Source organism: Herpailurus yagouaroundi, unplaced genomic scaffold (genome assembly GCF_014898765.1).
Source record: "Herpailurus yagouaroundi ecotype Mexico unplaced genomic scaffold, PumYag 67700, whole genome shotgun sequence".
Classification (NCBI taxonomy): Eukaryota; Metazoa; Chordata; class Mammalia; order Carnivora; family Felidae; genus Herpailurus; species Herpailurus yagouaroundi.
In genome coordinates this window covers 3,984,638-4,002,290 of record NW_024420499.1, presented here as the reverse complement: position 1 = coordinate 4,002,290, position 17,653 = coordinate 3,984,638, and the positions used below count along the sequence as shown (strand labels likewise).

Here is a 17,653-nt window from a genome sequence, read left to right as displayed (position 1 = left end):
CAGCAGCTGGGCAAATGTCTGGCACATAGTATGTGCCTAAGAAACATTTGTTGAGTTAATTTGTTGGTAGTTCACATTCATGAGGACAGAAAGAGTAGAACAACATAAAAGGACTGTTCTTGAATAGTTCAGAAATACCCGAGGAGACGGTAAAGGGGACTGAGGCTCTCTGTTGAGCAGGTGGGGACACAAGTCAGTAACACGTGAGTTAGTAAAGTGCATGTGATTTCACTTATAGTCAAGATCAGGTACGGCCTTGGGAAAACTTGAGGCCTAACATTTTTACAAAGGCCCACCGCGATTTCTGGAGCGTTCTGGGTATTGGATAGCCGAGCTTCGTATAGATACCAAGTGGCTATTAGAAAGTTTCTAATTATAAAGAAGACCTTCGAGGTGGGATGAGGGCTGCAAGGGCAGGGGCTGATTCTGGCAGGTTCTTCTTGGAAATTTTTAGCTACTCCACTGGCCCTTGTGATGTTGGTTTGGAGGAAGGGAGAGGCAAACGTAATTGGTTGGGGGGAAAAGCTAAAAAGAAAAGATTTTTTTTGGTGTTGGTCTCCACTGTGCCAAAAGGAAAATATTTTTACTTGAGTTGTTATACTTAAGGTGAATTCGTCTGCACCCATGTGCTGGCTAAACGTAGGGAAATGCAAAGTTACAAATATCTCGAATATACAGCATTTCTCATGACACATGGTAGACACTTAGTAGTGATTTTTAAATGGATGATATTTCCTTTTAACTCCTCTCTACCTCTGATCCCTGACTATGAGCTTCTTGAGGGCAGAGAATACAGATAGAAGTCTACCTCTGTTCCTTTGACGCCTAGCCTGCTTCCCGACACATAGTAGGTGTTAATTAAAAACTCGCTGTCCATTGAATGAAGAGACACGTTGATAATTACAATGGATACACAAGTTAATACCGCAGAAATAATTAAAAGAAATTGTCTTCTCTCAAACTGGTGAAATCTGACATCAACACTAATAATTTGCTTAGCAAACAGTTCTTTGGTAGGAAACGCAAAGGATACGTTTATTCTACCCTAGGGCTGGATTATCATGCAGCCCAAATGAATGTGGTTGTGCCATTTTTCTTGTCCTGGCTTTTGACATTCCTTTCCCATAAATCAGAATACAGCCCAGAAAGGAAAACCAATACGATTTGGTATATCATACATGCTGGCTTCAGTTGGGTCACATTTCCTAAGTAGTCCCTCGCCTCATACTGGTTGATGGCTCTTTTTTTTTTTTTTTAATTTTTTTTTTCAGCGTTTATTTATTTTTGAGACAGAGAGAGACAGAGCATGAACGGGGGAGGGGCAGAGAGAGAGGGAGACACAGAATCGGAAACAGGCTCCAGGCTCTGAGCCATCAGCCCAGAGCCCGACGCGGGGCTCGAACTCACGGACCGCGAGATCGTGACCTGGCTGAAGTCGGACGCTTAACCGACTGCACCACCCAGGCGCCCCTTGATGGCTCTTTTTAATGAGACCTTCGTCACTTGCTGCTTGCCCGAATTAGTTTATTCATTTGTCTGCAAGCTGACTTTTAACAAGGCTCCACTCTTGTAGACTTGACTCGTTATTCACTCCATATCCTCTCTCACTTGTTACAAAGCCAGTTTTTGGTTTTTTTGTCTTTCCCTGATTTATTCACGTGAGCCCTTTTCTGTGTCTTCGGACCTCTTAAGTGGTGCCTTTCCGTCTTCCTGTGCTGCCCAAAGTACACTCGAAACATTTGAACTGATGAATGACACTCTTGTTTGTGTTCTTCCTTCTTCTGTTTTCACCACAGCCAGCTCTTGGCCTCTTTGACCAGCTGTTGCACAAAAGACTTCATCTCTGAATTTTTCATTCTGGAAAGTGCAACACTATGCTCTTGACAGTGAGTGGGGGAGGGATATCCCATCCAGGCAGTACCCACTCTTACCCCATGCTTTCCTCACTATATGCGCCAACTCTTTTTTTAAATTTATTTTTGATTTTTAATTGTTACTTTTCAATTGAAGAATAATTGGCATACAATAGTATATTAGTTTCAGGTGTACAACATAGTGATACAATATTTATATACATTATGAAATGATCACGACAGTAAGTCTAGTTATCATCTAGATATTGTAACAAAGCTGTTACAATACTATTGACTGTATACCCCATGCTGTACATTATATTTCTCCGTGTTTTATTTATTTGATAACTAGAAGATTATACCTCTTAATCCCTTTCGCTTATTTCGTCCATCTGCCCACCTCTCCCCCACCTCTGGCAACTATCAATCAGTTTGTTCTCTGGATCTGAGTCTGTTTCTGTTTTATGCTGTTAATTTGTTTTGTTTTTTAGACTCCACATATAAGTGAGACCCTATAGTATTTGTCTTTCTCTGTCTGACTTATTTCACTTAGCATAATACCCTCTGGTTCCATCCATGTTGTCACAAATGGCAAGATTTCATTATTTTTTAATGGCTGAGTAATATCCGTGGTGTGTGTGTGTGTGTGTGTGTGTGTGTGTGTGTGTATCATATCTTCTTTATGCATTCACTTATCAATGGACATTTAGGTGGCTTCCATATACTGGGTAGCGTAAATAATGTTGCAATGAGCACAGGGGTTCATATGTCTTTTTGAATTAGTGTTTTCATTTTCTTTGGATAAATACCTAGAAGTAGAACTGCTGGATCATGTGGGATTTCTTTTTCATTTATTTAAAAAAATATTTTTTAATGTTTATTTATTTTTTAGAGAGAGAGACACACAGTGTGAGCAGGGAAGGGACAGAGAGAGAGGGAGACACAGAATCTGAATCAGGCTCCAGGCTCCAAGCTGTCAGCGCAGAGCCTGATGTGGGGCTCGAATCCATGAACCACAAGATCATGACCTAAGTTGAAGTTGGACATTTAACCATCAGAGCCATCCAGGCACCCCTTTATTTATTTTATTTTATTTTTTATTTTAAGAGAGAGAGAGAGAGAGAGAGAGAGAGAGAGAATGAGTGCAAGTGGAGCAGAGGGGCAGAGGGAGAGACAGAGTCTCAAGAAGCCTCCACACTCAGCACAGGCTCCACATGCTCAGCACAAAGCCTGACATGGGGCTTCATCCCATGACCCTGGAATCATGACCTGAGCCAAAATCAAGAGTCAGATGTTCAACCAACTGAGCCACCCAGGCGCCTCCATATGGTAGTTCTATTTTTAACTTTATGAGGAACCTCCATACTATTTTCCACAGTGGCTGCACCAGTCTGCATTCCCACCAACAGTGCACGAGGGATCCTTTCTCCCCCGCAGCTTTGCCAACACTTGTTATTTCTTGCTCTTTGATAGTAGCCATTCTGACAGGTGTGAGGTGATATCTCATTGGGGTTTTGATTTGCCTTTCCCTGATGGTTAGTGGTGTTGAATATCTTTTCATGTGCTTGCTGGCCATCTGGATGTCTTCTTTGGAAAGCTATCTCTTTAAGTCCTCTGTCCATTTTGTAATTGGACTATTTGGTGTTTTTGATATTGAGTTGTGTGAGTTCTTTAAATATTTTAGATGTTAACCCCTTAGCATATGTAAGATTTGCAAACATCTTCTCCCATTCAGTAGGTTGCCTTTTTGTTTTAATGATGGTTTCCTTCACTGTGAAAAAGTTTTTTAGTCTGATGCTGTTCCATTTTTTTAAACTCTTATTTTGTATTATTTTTTAAATGTTTTATTTATTTTTGAGAGGGAGAACGAGAGACAGAGCGCGATCAGGGGAGGGGCAGAGAGAGAGGGAGACACCGAATCCGAAGCAGGCTCCAGGCTGCGAGCTGTCAGCACAGAGCCGGACCTGAGGCTCAAACTCATGAACTGCGAGATCATGACCTGAGCTGAAGTCGGATGCTTAACTGGCTGAGCCACCCAGGCTCCCTGATGTCGTTCCATTTTTAAATTTTTGATTGTGTTCTCCTTACCCGGAGGAGACTGATATAAAAAATATATATATATATTGCTAAGACCTATGTTAAAGAGCTTACTGCCTAAGTTTTCTTGAAGGAGTTTTATGGTTTCAGGTCTTACAACTCTTCTTTATGCAGCACGTCTTTCACTCGGCTCATAAATACTGCACCCCTCCTGATGCCTTGCCAAGTGCTAGGCACTGGAGACATAGCAGTGAACATGGCATTACATCGAGCATTGATCTTATTTATTTCATTTACGGACATTGAACTCTTTGCCCCACTATACGGATGAAGGCAACTTCAAAAGCATTTTTTATCTTTTTGATTGCAGACGGACCCATCCTGATTAATCTGGTGTTAAAAATTGCATTTCTTGAGATACAGCATTCAATGACCCTACGGTGGGCTGGAGAACTGACTGGCTGGTCCACTCAAATTGTCCATGAAACATTCACAAGGGGCCACATGATACCACATAATGTTTGTCCACCTTTTCGTACACACACATTTCTGTTACTTCCTGGACGACCCGCCTTTGTGAGCATCCAGAGGGCAGGCACTAGACCTGTTTGACTTGATCTGTAGGGAACTAGCTCAGAGCCACATCGCTCCATTGAATATAAAATAATGTGTCCCAGAGGTTACCGACTTACTGGATTTAATCCATTTTCTAAGCATGGGCTGCTTAACTTCTGTGTCTTCTGTCCTTTTGGATTTAAATATTCTCCCCTCAGCTCAAACTATGCGTCAAATGTCGTTATCTCCTCCCGGGTGCTTTCTTGGGGCCCGCCTCCCTGGCTATGATGTGGGAGGATGATTCATGCCCAGGGTAGTTTCCAAACTACGTTGTCCAGCAGCTGAGCTACTGAGCTTCTAAATCGTCCTGAAATGTATTTGTCTTTCTGATTCACAGACGTCGAAACTATCCCTTCACTCACGCAGGGAGATGTGGGAGGTTTTATTTCGGTTTTTGTGCCTTTGTTGTGTGTTTTGGCGTAGTAAATTATTTGAAAAACTAGTCTTCCTTTGTCTAGGAGCTTTATAAATGACCCACGGGGTAAATGGCCTGGACCATTTCTCTGGGCCAGTGTGGAAATAGCTTTGGGCTCACGGTTCATCCAGAATGGGCCAGAGAGAATCTTTTGGGAGGAAAATGTATTTGATTATTATTAGTGGCAGTAGTGGTAGTACAAGCAGGCTTTCCAGAAGTTGCGGAAGGCATCCAACTTATCTCTGAGCGCTGAATTATTTTCACATGTCATTTTTAAAACTGGAGAGTGTGATTGTTTAAAAATGACAGCGTTATTTAAAAATAAAGCAGTGCATTGTAGCCAATCAAAATCCCCAGACCAGAAAAGAGTTTTCCAATTTAGCCAGTCTGTTTTAATCCAGGTTATCCCAAAGCTACGCTGAAGTAGCCACGAGATTGCTCCCCAATTCCCTGTCACCCTACCCCCCCCCCCAACAGTCTTCTAAATCAACATGGATAAAATGCAAGGCAACAAAGAAAGATGCTCTGAGGCAGGGACTGGTCTTGACTCCTAATGTGGTCAGATAACAATTAACCAGAGAGCTGAGGGGCAACAGTGCTATGAGGCATTCAAAGTTTCTGATTGAAGACGAGCCCTGTTTTTGTTTTTTTTTAAACTTTTTTTTTTTTAGTTTGTTTATTTTGAGAGAGAGAGAATGTGTGTGAAGGAGGGGCAGAGAGGGAAAGAGAGGGAGAGAATCCCAAGCAGGCTCCGTGCTGTCAGCACAGAGCCCGATGTGGGGCTCGAACTCACAAACCACGAGATCATGACCTGAGCCTAGATCAAGAGTCAGACGCTTAACCGACAGAGCCACCCAGGTGCCCCAGCCCCGTTTTTGTTTTAAGCTTCTTGGAGTTGATTAAAAGCCTTGCTTACATGTATGAATACAAAGCCTTTGACATCAGGGAGAGCGGATTATTGTCTGATGACGGGGAAACCTGGTGGTGGCCTGCCACAGAACCAAACTTGTGTGTGGGAAGGACTCTTCAGCAGTGTGATTTGCAACGTTTCCCCACCAAAAGTCCCTCTCTCCTTCTGTCCCCCCAAACCTATAGTGGCTTGTACCTACCTGCCTCTGCAGTTCATTCCCTTCATTCAAGCACTACCTGGAAGGAGCAATAAATGAATTCGCTACGGCTGTACTGAGAGGTCAATTAGATTCCTTTCGTCCCAGACCCGGGAAGGAAACAGGTGGCACCTTTAGCTCACTGGGCCTCTGGGTGGCTGGGAGAAGTCTCTGAAAGGAAGAATGGAACCCAGGAAAGGAAAGATCACACTGAGATTAGTTCGTAATTGTGTCATGGTTCATTGTCTTAAACTGTAGAGAGAACACTCAGATGTCAGTGTACGGGGGGTGCTTAAAAATGGCATATAACAAAATAAATGTATTACCCGAGGCTGCTGTTTTGGAGATTTTAGATCATGTAGCGTTTACTAAAAAACCTAAGGAATTTGAAAGCTGTGGGGCGTATCCAGAACAGGAACCATCCACCGTCACCCCTCTGGACCAGGGAAATGCAAATACAGCTCTCAGCTCCTCACCCCCCAGTGTTTTGCCTTGATAAATGTCTGAAATTTTCAACTGGAGTGTGGGGAGAATGATGCCTTTTCTACCTCTCTCTCTTGAGAACAGAATTAGGGGGCATTTGCCTTAAATTACATTTAAAAAAAAGCCAGGATGAGCATTCTTTCTGGCCTTACATGGGTAGTGATAGTTAAAAAGGGTCAAAGATGATCCCAAGATTACTGGGAAAATACACCTCCCTCCCATTTACAGGGATGCCCCCCCCCCCCTGCATCTTTCAAAGGAGAACCAGCAAATTACCATGGAAATGTGCCCCAACTGGCAGTACTCAAGTAGGAGTCAGAGCCTTTGTTAGCAGGGGTTTGTGGGGGCCAGCACCAGAGTGAACACAGTTAAGCCTCCCTAATTCCCTGAACGGGGAAAGGCCGATCTTGATTTGTAAGGAACTTGAATTTGAAAATATGTTTAAAGAAATGCCATGTTATTATTTCCAAAAACCTGCAGTCAAACTGCTGGCTGGGGCCTGTGCTCTGAGCCACTGAGACTCTTAAGGCCTTGAACAAACAGATAAGGACTGTAGTTAGCATATTGGTCATTTGAATGCAAAGTGCAGTTATAGTAGTGCTTAAAATTGCGCACTCCCCTAGCAGGCTGTCACTTTCCTATGTTTATAGTATTAATTTGCCTAGCAACCTGCCCCCTTTCCTTTTTAGCAGTAAACTTGACCCTCACATGTCAGCATCTGCTCAATTTTCCATATTAGCAGCTGGCATGAATAAGGAGCCGGTGGGGGCGGGGGGCACAGGGGTGGAGTGGTGGTGTTGAACTCCTTGTAAAAATCAACATGACCATAGTTTGAACCTCTCTTTAAACTAGAAGTTAACTTTCAAACTCATCAGTGAATTCATATTTATTATTTACTGAGTAGGCGATGCATTCCCTAGGATGATTCAAAAAGGGAAAGAGGGGCAGCCTGTTTCGAATGTTCCATCCTCATAAATGACCTGATCAAATGAACACCAGAGAACATTGAATGCAACGCGTTCCTGGATCATAACAAAATAAGGATTGATTATGAGGCTCCACAGGTGCTTAATTATATGGAACAAAAGCACATTGAGATCTGCATCTATTAAACACGTCTGTGATGGTCAACCCGTCTTGCGTGCACATATTAACTGTTCTCAAATTCACACTTGAGACCACTTAATTTGAAGTGTGACTGAGTTATGTTTGCAAAGGGGGAAAAAGGAGAGACGAATACAGCTGCAGTGTTATCCAAATACCCCATGTCTTCGTCATTTTGCTATGCACGTGGAAGAAAGAGGCTATGTTCTTTTACAAGTTGGACAAGCCAGATGGCCCGCGGGGTGGGGATTGCAGGAAAAAGCTGGGGGAAGCCTCAGTCCCCCGATTCTACTTGCCACAAACCTGAGGAGAAAAAGATAATCCTTAAGAAATGAAATTCCTCATCCAGTGGTTCCAAATTTTGCCGCACATTACAATCTGGGAAGATTAGAGCCCGAGGAGATTTTTAAAAACTCTGATACTCAGATTCGTGCCATGCCATTAAATCAGGGTGTCTGAGGGCGGGGGCAGGGCACTAGCGTTTTATAAAGGTCACAAGGTGATTGCAAGGGCAGCAAATTGGGAGCCACTGCCCTAATGCTTCCCTGCTTCACATGCATTTAACTCACATTCTGTCTTCCCAGTTACCCTGAGAAGGAGGTGCTATTAGATCCCCATTTCACAGATGATGAAACTGAGGTTCAGAGAGGTTAAGTTGCTCAAGTTCTCAAAGCCGTTAAATAGCAAATCTGGGATTTGAATACCACTATCATGTCAGAGTCTGTAGGTTACAGTACTTTTATGCAGTACTGTCTCTCTGGGCTTTTGTCTCCATACCTGGCACCATTCCAACAAATCTGATATATGATAATCCTATATCCATTCAATGAGAATTTACTAGACACCTGCTACATAAATCCCAGTTTTAGACACAACGTGTGATTCTGCGTAGATTCAAGGAAACATGGCTAACTCCAGACGATTCAAGGGGCCTTCCAGATATCCATTGGTTGGTCGTCAATTATGTTAAAGCTTAGTCAGCCAAAGATAACCAGAGACAAAACTGTAGTCCAACAGAGTCAAATCTATTGACCTGATGCATCCAGGGAGTGCATTCCAGAGAAACCATAGGATTGCCGCTCTTGAAAAAGAGGGAGGAGGGAACATCTTTTGTAACTGAGTTCCCACTGAAGGATTCTGAGGAGCATCGAAAGAAGCAGAGGTAAGTTCTGGATTGATTGCAGTTCCTGAGGTGGGGTCGGGAGAAGGGAGTATCGACTAGGAGTTGGGCACTATCATGAGGCAGGGGTGCCTTGCAGTTGGGTACCCCCAGGAATAAATGAAAAAGCAAAGGTCTAGGGCATCGCTGGGAAGAAAGCAGTGGTTGCTCAAAGGAGGTAGGAGTCGTTATGGCGTTTTACAACTGTTGCATGATCTTGGGAGAAACAGTGTTTTCTGCTACCTTTGCAGCTGGCTTTAGCAGTCTGCTCTCTCAGCCTGATTAATAGCAAGGCTGCTTGTTCCCAGGCCAAGCTGATTTTCTCTCATTCAGTCCCAGGCAAGTTTTGACTCTTTCAGGTTTGGGCCCTTTTTAGCAGGGATAGACACGAGAGAAGAAAGTTGGTGCTCAGATCAACTATTAATAGCTTTGCTCCTTTTCAGCTGTGTTGGCAATTCATTTAATGGGAGATTGTATGTCAAACTGGCAGATCCTGGACCAGGCCTGTGTTTCAGTTAATGTAGTATAACGATGTCAACTGTCAACAATTTCCAGGGTTTCGACAATGTACTGTGGCTACATAAAATAAGATGAATACAGTATATCACAATATTGGGGGAAACTTGGGGAAGAATGCCTAGGGATTCTCTGTACTATTTCTGCAGCTTCTTGTGCGCCTTGAACTATTTCAAAAATAAAAGTTGTAGACGACATTCAGTGGGAGAACAGGTTTGTGTTGATTATCCAAATAAGACTCTTAGAGGTAGTCTGACTTTACCCATTATATATTGCTGGACTTAAAGCCACTGAATGTGAATAGAGCACCCAGTAGTGATATCATTCAATACCCATGTCTACCAGGTGCAGATCCCTGAGGGGTTATTCCTTTGGGACCAGTTTGTGCATTCACAAGATGCCACTTGAGTAGAGTCTGGAAGTATGTGTTAGATATCACTAGGTAGGTTCCACACATGAGTGAAATTCTGTGGTATTTGCCTCTCTCTGGCTGACGTATTTAACTTAACATTACACCCTCTAGGTCCACCCATGTTGCTGCAAATGGCAAGATTTCTCTCTTTTATTCTGGCTGAGTAATATTCCATTGTATATATATTACGAGGTCTTCTGTATCCATCGTCTGTGAATGGACACTTGGACTGCTTCCATAACTTATCTTGGCTATTGTAAATAGTGCTTCAATAAGCATATAGACTTGTTGAATCATTTCATTGTACACCTGAAACTAATATAACACTGTATGTTAATTATACTTGAATTAAAAGAAAAATCACCAGGTAGGGAAAGGAGGGGAGAAAGCCGTACCGGGCAAAGAGCAGGAGAGGCACAGAGGTACAAAAGTCAAGGTAAATCACGGAAGCAATAGTTTGATGGGGCTGATGGCTGGAGTAAATGGAGGGGGGGACTGGTAGGAGAGCAACCTGGAAAGATGAGTTGAAGCTGGAATGTGACAGTCTGGGTGTGACTTTCCTCTCTCTGAAATTAAGGACTTTGGACTTCTCTTGTAGTACTTACTACACCTGCTTTGTGTCACAGTTAACTTGGGTAAGTATCTTTTCTCCCCAACCCGATTCCAAGTTCCTTAAGCAGATGATCCACGTTTGGTTTCTCTGGATAGCATCTGTACACATCTAGCTGTGTGTTTTGTGCTTAGTAGGTCCTAATAAAACTGTCTTAGCAATGAATAACATAGCACAAACATGTAATGGGTATTCCCTCTCAGAATATCTGGAGTCCCGAGATAACGTTGAGCGAGGTGTCTACCAGCAGGGCAATGAATGTAGCCCACAGAAAAGCACACGAGCTCTCTTTACGGCTGGTTTTGATGACCGGGTATGGCCATGCCCTGCCACCTTTGACACATGCCCCCCATTGCTCCTGGACCCTGTCACGATGGCATCCTTTGAAAAGAGGTCATGTGCCTTGCCCTAATCGATTTCACATTCCACTCACACTTCCCTCTGTTTGGCTCTGCTGGGGGGTTGCAGAGATGCCTTATCCCTCCACCACCTGTTCCTTGGTTTTCTTCATTAGAGCCAATACGACAGTTCAGATGGGACCTGGGGATGGTAGGTAAGGAACTCCTGAAGCAAGAGATTTTCTCCAGGCTTTGGCTGGCATGCATTAACTAAGGGGATCTCCATCATGCCTGTTGGTGATTTTTTTTTCCCCCTTTCACCTCCTGAGAGAAATGTTGCATTGCTTAACCACCTCAGATGGTTGCGTGTGGGGATGGGGGCACTTCTGTTCCTGACAACCTCATTATGTGGTTATCAGGAACAGACACTGCCCAGGTTGTCACGACAACCAGCAATGATTCAAAGCTTCCGTAAAAGGTCTGTATCTCTGGCAAATAATCAGCCTTTAGTGTTCAGCAGATGCTGCGCTGAGAAGCCAATCACAGGTGAGCCGGGAAAGCATGACATCATAATCCAGCCGGTCCCCAAAAAATTAATATTTGGTTTTCTATTTCTCTCCTTGGTTCTTTGTCCCCTAGATTTTATCTTCCACTGTCTCCTGCTCTCTCTCTCTCTCTCTTTTTTTCCCCTAGAAAAGTGGGGAGAGCAATGAAACCAACTTTCCAAATTCACTTTACTCTGTGCAGTTTGACTTAGGTTCGGGCAGTGCAGTGAGAGTGTGGGGAAGGAATGTACAATGTGATCCGCTTAGGAGCAAAATCAAACAGAGCATCAGCTCAATTAAATAATGCGGTTTGTTATGTGGGACCATGGTGGACTTGGGGCTAATTAAAACCAAGTCAGAGGAGAGGAACTTCCTAATTCTCATATTAATTCATCCAGGGCCACCTGCGTTTAATTGTCTTCTGCTTTTCCTTTGCTAACTCCCCGGTGGGAGGGAGGAGGGCAGAGGCTGCAAGCTCCTGAAGGCTTGTAGGTTCTACGGGGCAGGTCCCTAACCGGTGCTAATTATAGTGAAGGAAGGTGGGGAGAGACGCACCCCCCTCCCCCCTTCATTCCCCAGGTCCCACAATACAGGGAGCATATGTAAATGGAGACTCATCAAGTCTATTAAGGTGTGTAGCTCTGAAATCTGTTAAATCCACTGTTGTTCCATTAGCCGTTTGCATCCATACAAGAGTCCAGGGAGATAGCAGGTCAAGTTTCACAGAAGAGAAAACTAAAGCCCTGGGAAATTTGAGTCTTGCTCAGGGTTTCCTGACCAGAAGCTAGACGGGCATCTGGGTCTCCTCATTCCTTGGCCAGAACTCTGAAGCCCCACGAGGATGGTGATTTCCTAGCCCTGGGCTTTCCTCTTTCCTCCTCCCCTGGTTTATTTTTATATTTTTAAAGTTTATTTATTTTTGAGAGAGAGAGAGAGAGACAGAGTGTGAGAAGGGGAGGGACACAGAGAGAGGGACACAGAGGATCCAAGGCAGGCTCCAGGCTCTGAGCTGTCAGCGCAGAGCCTGATGTGGGGCTCGAACCCACGAACCACGAGATCGTGACCCGAGCTGAAGTCGGACGCTTAACCGACTGAGCCACCTAGGCGCCCCCCTCCTCCGCCTCCTCTGGTTTTTAAGGGAACTAGGATGAGCCCCTTGGCATTTCTGAGGCTCCTTGCTCTTTGTCAGGCAGGCTCCCCACCATGTTGCCTCCAACCGGAACTGAGTGGGAGTGGCAGGCAGGAAGGAAGGGGCACAGTAGTGTCTGACTGCAGTGAAGGAGGGGTGGGCACAGTGCTCTCAGCTAACGCCTGGGGCACTAACTGCCCAGTCGGGTTCTTTTGTATTCAGAGCAGGAGGGGGAGTTTTTGTTTTGCTTTTTTTTTTTTTTTTTTTTTTAAGAGCAGCTGCTTTAACAAAAGCTGTGAAGACTGAGAGCCACAAAGACCCAGAGTCCACCAGTGGGAATGATTTCTGGCTGTAAGAGTCGAGGCAGGGGATGGGAAGGGAGCCAGGATATCCAGGCTGCTTTTTCCAAGTGAGTTGTACATTTCTGCCCTTCTGTGCCTGCCCAGGGATGGCTCAGCTCAGCCCGGCACACCGTAGCCTCCATTGCCACACTCGACCCACGGACAGAACATTCAGACCCCCTTCAGGACAGCACTCTGTTCATTCTGTTTGTGTTGTTTTTGTCTCCACCCAAAGAAGGCTATATTTGCGCTTTTTAATGTTTCCTACGTGCACATCCTATATGTTTATTATAAAAAATGTACAGACAACGCAGAAGTGTATAACGAGAAAAAGTTAATGACCTCCACCATGCCCACATAGCCACATGTCTTCCTTTCTACCATTTTAATTCCCAGAGTTACCCTCTTAGCAGTTTGGTGTGTATAATGCCAGCTTAAACACACACACACACACAGACACTTTTTAAAAAAAATAATAGTACACATGCCATTCTGCAACTTTTTTTCACTCAAGAATATGTCAAGATGTGTTTCTGTTCCAATACCTAAAAGTCCACTTGATTCTTTTTAGCTGGCGTGTAATAGTCTAAAATATGCATGTCCTGTGACTTATTCAACAGTTACCTTATTGAGGGAAATTTAGGTTACCCCTTATATATAAGAGGTTCTCTTTCTTACCTAAGACTCAGCCACGAACACACTAGAACATATCTTCGCATGTTTTTGTGAATGTATCCATAATCAAATTCCTTGAGCTGAAATCGCTTGGTCAAGTGGCACATGACATTTTAAATTTCCTAGGCATTGCCAGCTTGCCCTTTTAAATAAAAAGGCTATGCCAATGTCCCCTCCCATCCATGGTATATGAGAAGGAGCAGTGTTCCTTTTATCTGGGATTTGACTGGAAGGGTTTGACTGGAAGGGTTTGACTGGAAGGGTTTGGCTGGTCGGGTTGGTGAGAGCCACAGGAGAAATACAACTGAAGTTGCCATGTAGGGTGGTAGAAAGAACACAAGGCGGGACAGTAGGAGACCTGGTTTCTAGGACCTTCTCTGTGAGGCATTGGACAGGCTACTTTAAACCCCTGGGTGTCCATCCGTTTGCTCATCTATGAAATGCGGATCATAATTGCCACAGTATGCTGTTGTGGTTGTTGTGAGCATCAAACCGGGAGATACAAGAACGGTTTGTAACCTGAGAAGCGGGATTCACATGCCAAGTGGTTATTACAGTAGCGTTGTTATTATATCCTTAAATCAATGGGCTCAGAGAAGGAAACCGGGGAAGGTGGGAGTTGAGTGGGAAAAATTACACAGATGAAATCTTCACCTTTCCTGAAAGTTCCCATGCAGTTGTCCTATATTCTTGGAGAGCAAACCACGTTGGTAGTAAAGACCGCTTTATGATATCAAGAAGAATATAGGTTATTACCCTTTCAGGGGAAGACTGAAGTCTTTCGTGCTGGGCCTGGCTTCTGAGTCCAGTCCTCTTTCTATGACACCTCTATGCTTTAATTTGTCAGGGACCTAATAGGATTTTGGCCCCGTGCTACTTTCTATAATCACCAGTGAGAGAAGAAATACACACATGAAATGCTTAAATAACCGTGTGCCGTGACTGCATAAATAGCTCTGAGTTATAGCTGAGGTATATGGGAGGATTAGAGTGAAATCAAATACCTTTTAATTACAATTTAAATCAATAGCCCAGAAGAACAAGTTAAATCATTAGCCAGAAAAAAAATCCGGTTTTATCTTTCGATTTCTTAAAAATAAAAACGTTCTTATTGTTTAAAATAACCCAAACAAGTGCATTTTGCAAATCACAGATGTAATATTAAGTAAATGCTCATTCATTTAGATCAGTGATTTTTAGATTACTTTTACCATGATGCAAAAACAAAAAAAATCAATGTGATGGGCTACCTTCTTTAACCGAAAAGTTAATTAAAAAGATATCTGTAAAATCACTGAGAGCAGAACCACTGTGATTTCAGCATATTAATCAGGGATTTGAGAAGAAAGGTGATGACTGTTTTTACATTAGGAGACAACCACCAAGCAAAAAAACCAACCAACCAAATAAACAACAACAACAACAAAAAAACAAAAACAAAACAAAGGCTATTTAAAAATGCCTGATATTTTAAAAACTCCAATCTAATATACTCTTTTTTTTCCAAAGCAAATATGTATTTTAACGAAACCATTAATACTATATATCATATTACAAAAAGCATGGGGTGGGGGGCCAGCGCCTGGGTGGCTCAGTGGGTTAAGCGTCCAACTCTTGATCTCGGCTCAGGTCCTATCTCATGGTTGGTGAGTTTGAGCCCTGCATCTGGCTCTGGGCTGACAGTATCGATTCTACTTGGGATTCTGTCTCTCCTCTCTGCCCCTCCTCTGCTCCTGCTTGAGTTCTCTCTCTCTCACTCTCTCAAAATAAATAAATAAACATTTTTTTTTTTTTAAATAAAAAACATGGGCCTTGGATGCAGACAGATCTAGATACAAATTCCATCTCTGGGACTTTCTGCAGTGTTCATGTAATTGTCATGTATGCATAAATATATTTTTAATTAAGGAAAATAAAAAGTAAAATGTGAAGTTAGCCTTTAAAAAAATCTGGAGCATGTATTTTACTTAGTTTTTTGCCACCCTCTTTCCTGCCTTGTCATACATTAGAAGGCTCATTGTTCTTTTTTTCAATTTCTAACATCATCAGAAACTTTTAATTTTTAAAAAATATTTATTTATTTTTGAGAGAAAGAGACAGAGTGTGAACAGAGGAAGGGCAGAGAGAGAGACACACACACAGAATCCAAAGCAGGTGCCAGGCTCTGAGCTGTCAGCACAGAGCCCCACATGGGGCTTGAACTGATGAGTTGTGAGATCATAACCTGAGCCGAAGCCAGACGCCCAACCCACTGAGCCACCCAGGCACCCCTGAACATCATCATAGTTTAAAATGAATTAGTCCAAAGAGGTAGCCCATTCTCCCAACTTCCCCAGATGTTGCCTCTGTGAGTCTAGAGGCCTGTTGTGTGACTTTTCGTAAAAGGACCTTGGCAAAAATATTAGTTCACCTTCCATCATAAAACTTGTTTTGTTAGCATTATGGAGAAATGCTTGGTAGATGTTGAGAAAATTGGATAAAAGTGTACTGTGGAGGGTCATAACCCATTTTGACCATTTAAGTCTGCCAGGGTATATTTATCTTTACAAAAATAAGTTTGAAAGTGGAGAGGGAAAATCACCCATAAACTTTAACTTAACCTATGATAATTTTACGTTCTCTTTTATCATTTTTATGGGTATATTTTACATCATTATAATGCGAATGTACTTACTATTTTGCATTCCTTGTCATTTTTGATGACAGCTTACTGTCTCCTTGCTGGGATTTACCATAATTTATATAATCCAGCCAAATCCTGGAGGTTATGGATTGTGGAGTAGCAAGAGATGATTTTTGGAGTTACATTTTAAGCTTCGCACACGGACAAAAATTTGAACTTTTTCTTAAAGACGAGAGGCCATGAAAGGTTATAGGGAGAGCCACAGTTTAATGAAATTAAATGTATCTATATATCTATAAACGTGAAGTAGTTTTTTTGTTTTGTATCATGCTCCCTGTTTTGAAATGTGTGTTTCATGGGCAGAAAGATAGTTTCCCTATCTGGATTGTCACCTCTGAATGCCACTGCCCTATCTGCACGAGTCTACTTTGTATCCAACAGACTCCACCAGTGTAACCTGTTGGCCGGACAGGTGGTATCCCAAACCCAAACCATTTTCCCCAATAAAGAGAGCCCGTGTAGCTGGACGGATTTCCTCCCCTGAAAATTTACCTGAAATTCCAGTCTTCACAGAGGGCGGCCAGTTGAGGAAGACACACGAAATGCCTCCGCCCCCTCCCTACTGACAGGTGCGCCTCTCTCCTGACGGCCCCACCTCTGTCTAGACAATCCTGACAGTGTAGAAGTTTCCATCTCCTTTTCCTTTCCCTCTCCTGTTCCCTCCCCTTCAGGCCCCCCCCCCCCCCATCCCAGGCGCTTCCTGCCTGGAAACAAAAGATTGGTCCCCAGCAGCCCACTCAGGGCGATTTTAGTTTTCTGCTCACCCTCTGATTGGCCCGCGTGCGGTGCAGAGCCCGGGTGACGTCATAGCAGACAAGAGCTAGGGAGCGGTTGCCGAGCGGGGCTCTGCCGCGGGCGGGCAGCTGTTGGCAGCGCACCGTCTGGGGGCTCGCGCGGGGGGCTGCAGCTTTTCCCGGCCCGGAGCAAGTGTGCGGGGCCGGGAGGAGAGCCGGGGGTAGCGGGCCGGGCCCGGGGCTGCGGCTGCGGCTGCGGCCCCCCAGCCCCGCCAGCCCGAGCGCTCGGAGGTAGAGGAGAGGTCTGGACAGGGTGGCTGGACCAACGGCAGGTAAATCCCGCGACTCACGGCACCCGGCTCGGTCGGGGGAGGGTGTGGCGCTGCCGGGCAGATTTTCTGCCTTCCCGGGGTTCCCTCCTGCTCTCGCGGTGCCCCAGCCTCGGGTCCCCTACGTGGCGCCCCCGGAGCCCCGAGACCCGGCGCGCAGTTCGCGGGATCGCGCTGGGCGAACAGCGGACGAGTGGGTGTGTCAGGGCCACTCTCGGAGGGCCTGGACCCCTCGGCTGGGGCAAACCCTGGACTCGCTGACACGGGCCTGGGCCGCTGGAGGCCAAATCCGCCCCCAAAGCAACGTCAGCCTGTTAGTCTTACACCATCTTCCCGCCCCCTCCCCCAGCCCCGGTAGCGCGGGCAGCCCCCCCCCCCCCCCCCCCAACCAAGGGGAGGAGGTGTGGCCGAGGCCCCGGGCAGGTCCGGGAGAAGGGGACCAGCCCAGCCTGAGCAAACAGAAAAAGTGACGGTTTTCTTAAACAGGCGCCCTTTCTTTTATTTTTCTTTTACCCTCCTCCCCTTTTTTTGGTGGGGGCGGGGGGAGGGTAATGACAGGAGGACTCATT

The 17,653-nt window shown here is 44.5% G+C and overlaps 1 protein-coding gene across 13 annotated transcripts in view; it reads left to right on the top strand.

Annotated features, from left to right (window-relative positions):
- Positions 1–17,653, top strand: part of PAK3 (p21 (RAC1) activated kinase 3) — a 252,325-nt gene that overhangs the window by 114,752 nt on the left and 119,920 nt on the right. For 6 of the 13 annotated variants that reach the window (XM_040468403.1, XM_040468406.1, XM_040468405.1 and 3 more), the window contains exon 1: positions 16,873–17,087. The exons of 4 other annotated variants lie outside the window; for them this stretch is intronic. The gene's annotated coding sequence lies outside the window, so the exon portion shown is untranslated. Of the gene's footprint in view, positions 1–16,871; positions 17,088–17,653 lie in introns of those variants that run through there. 3 more of the 13 variants (XM_040468415.1, XM_040468413.1, XM_040468419.1) reach the window with 2 other exon arrangements.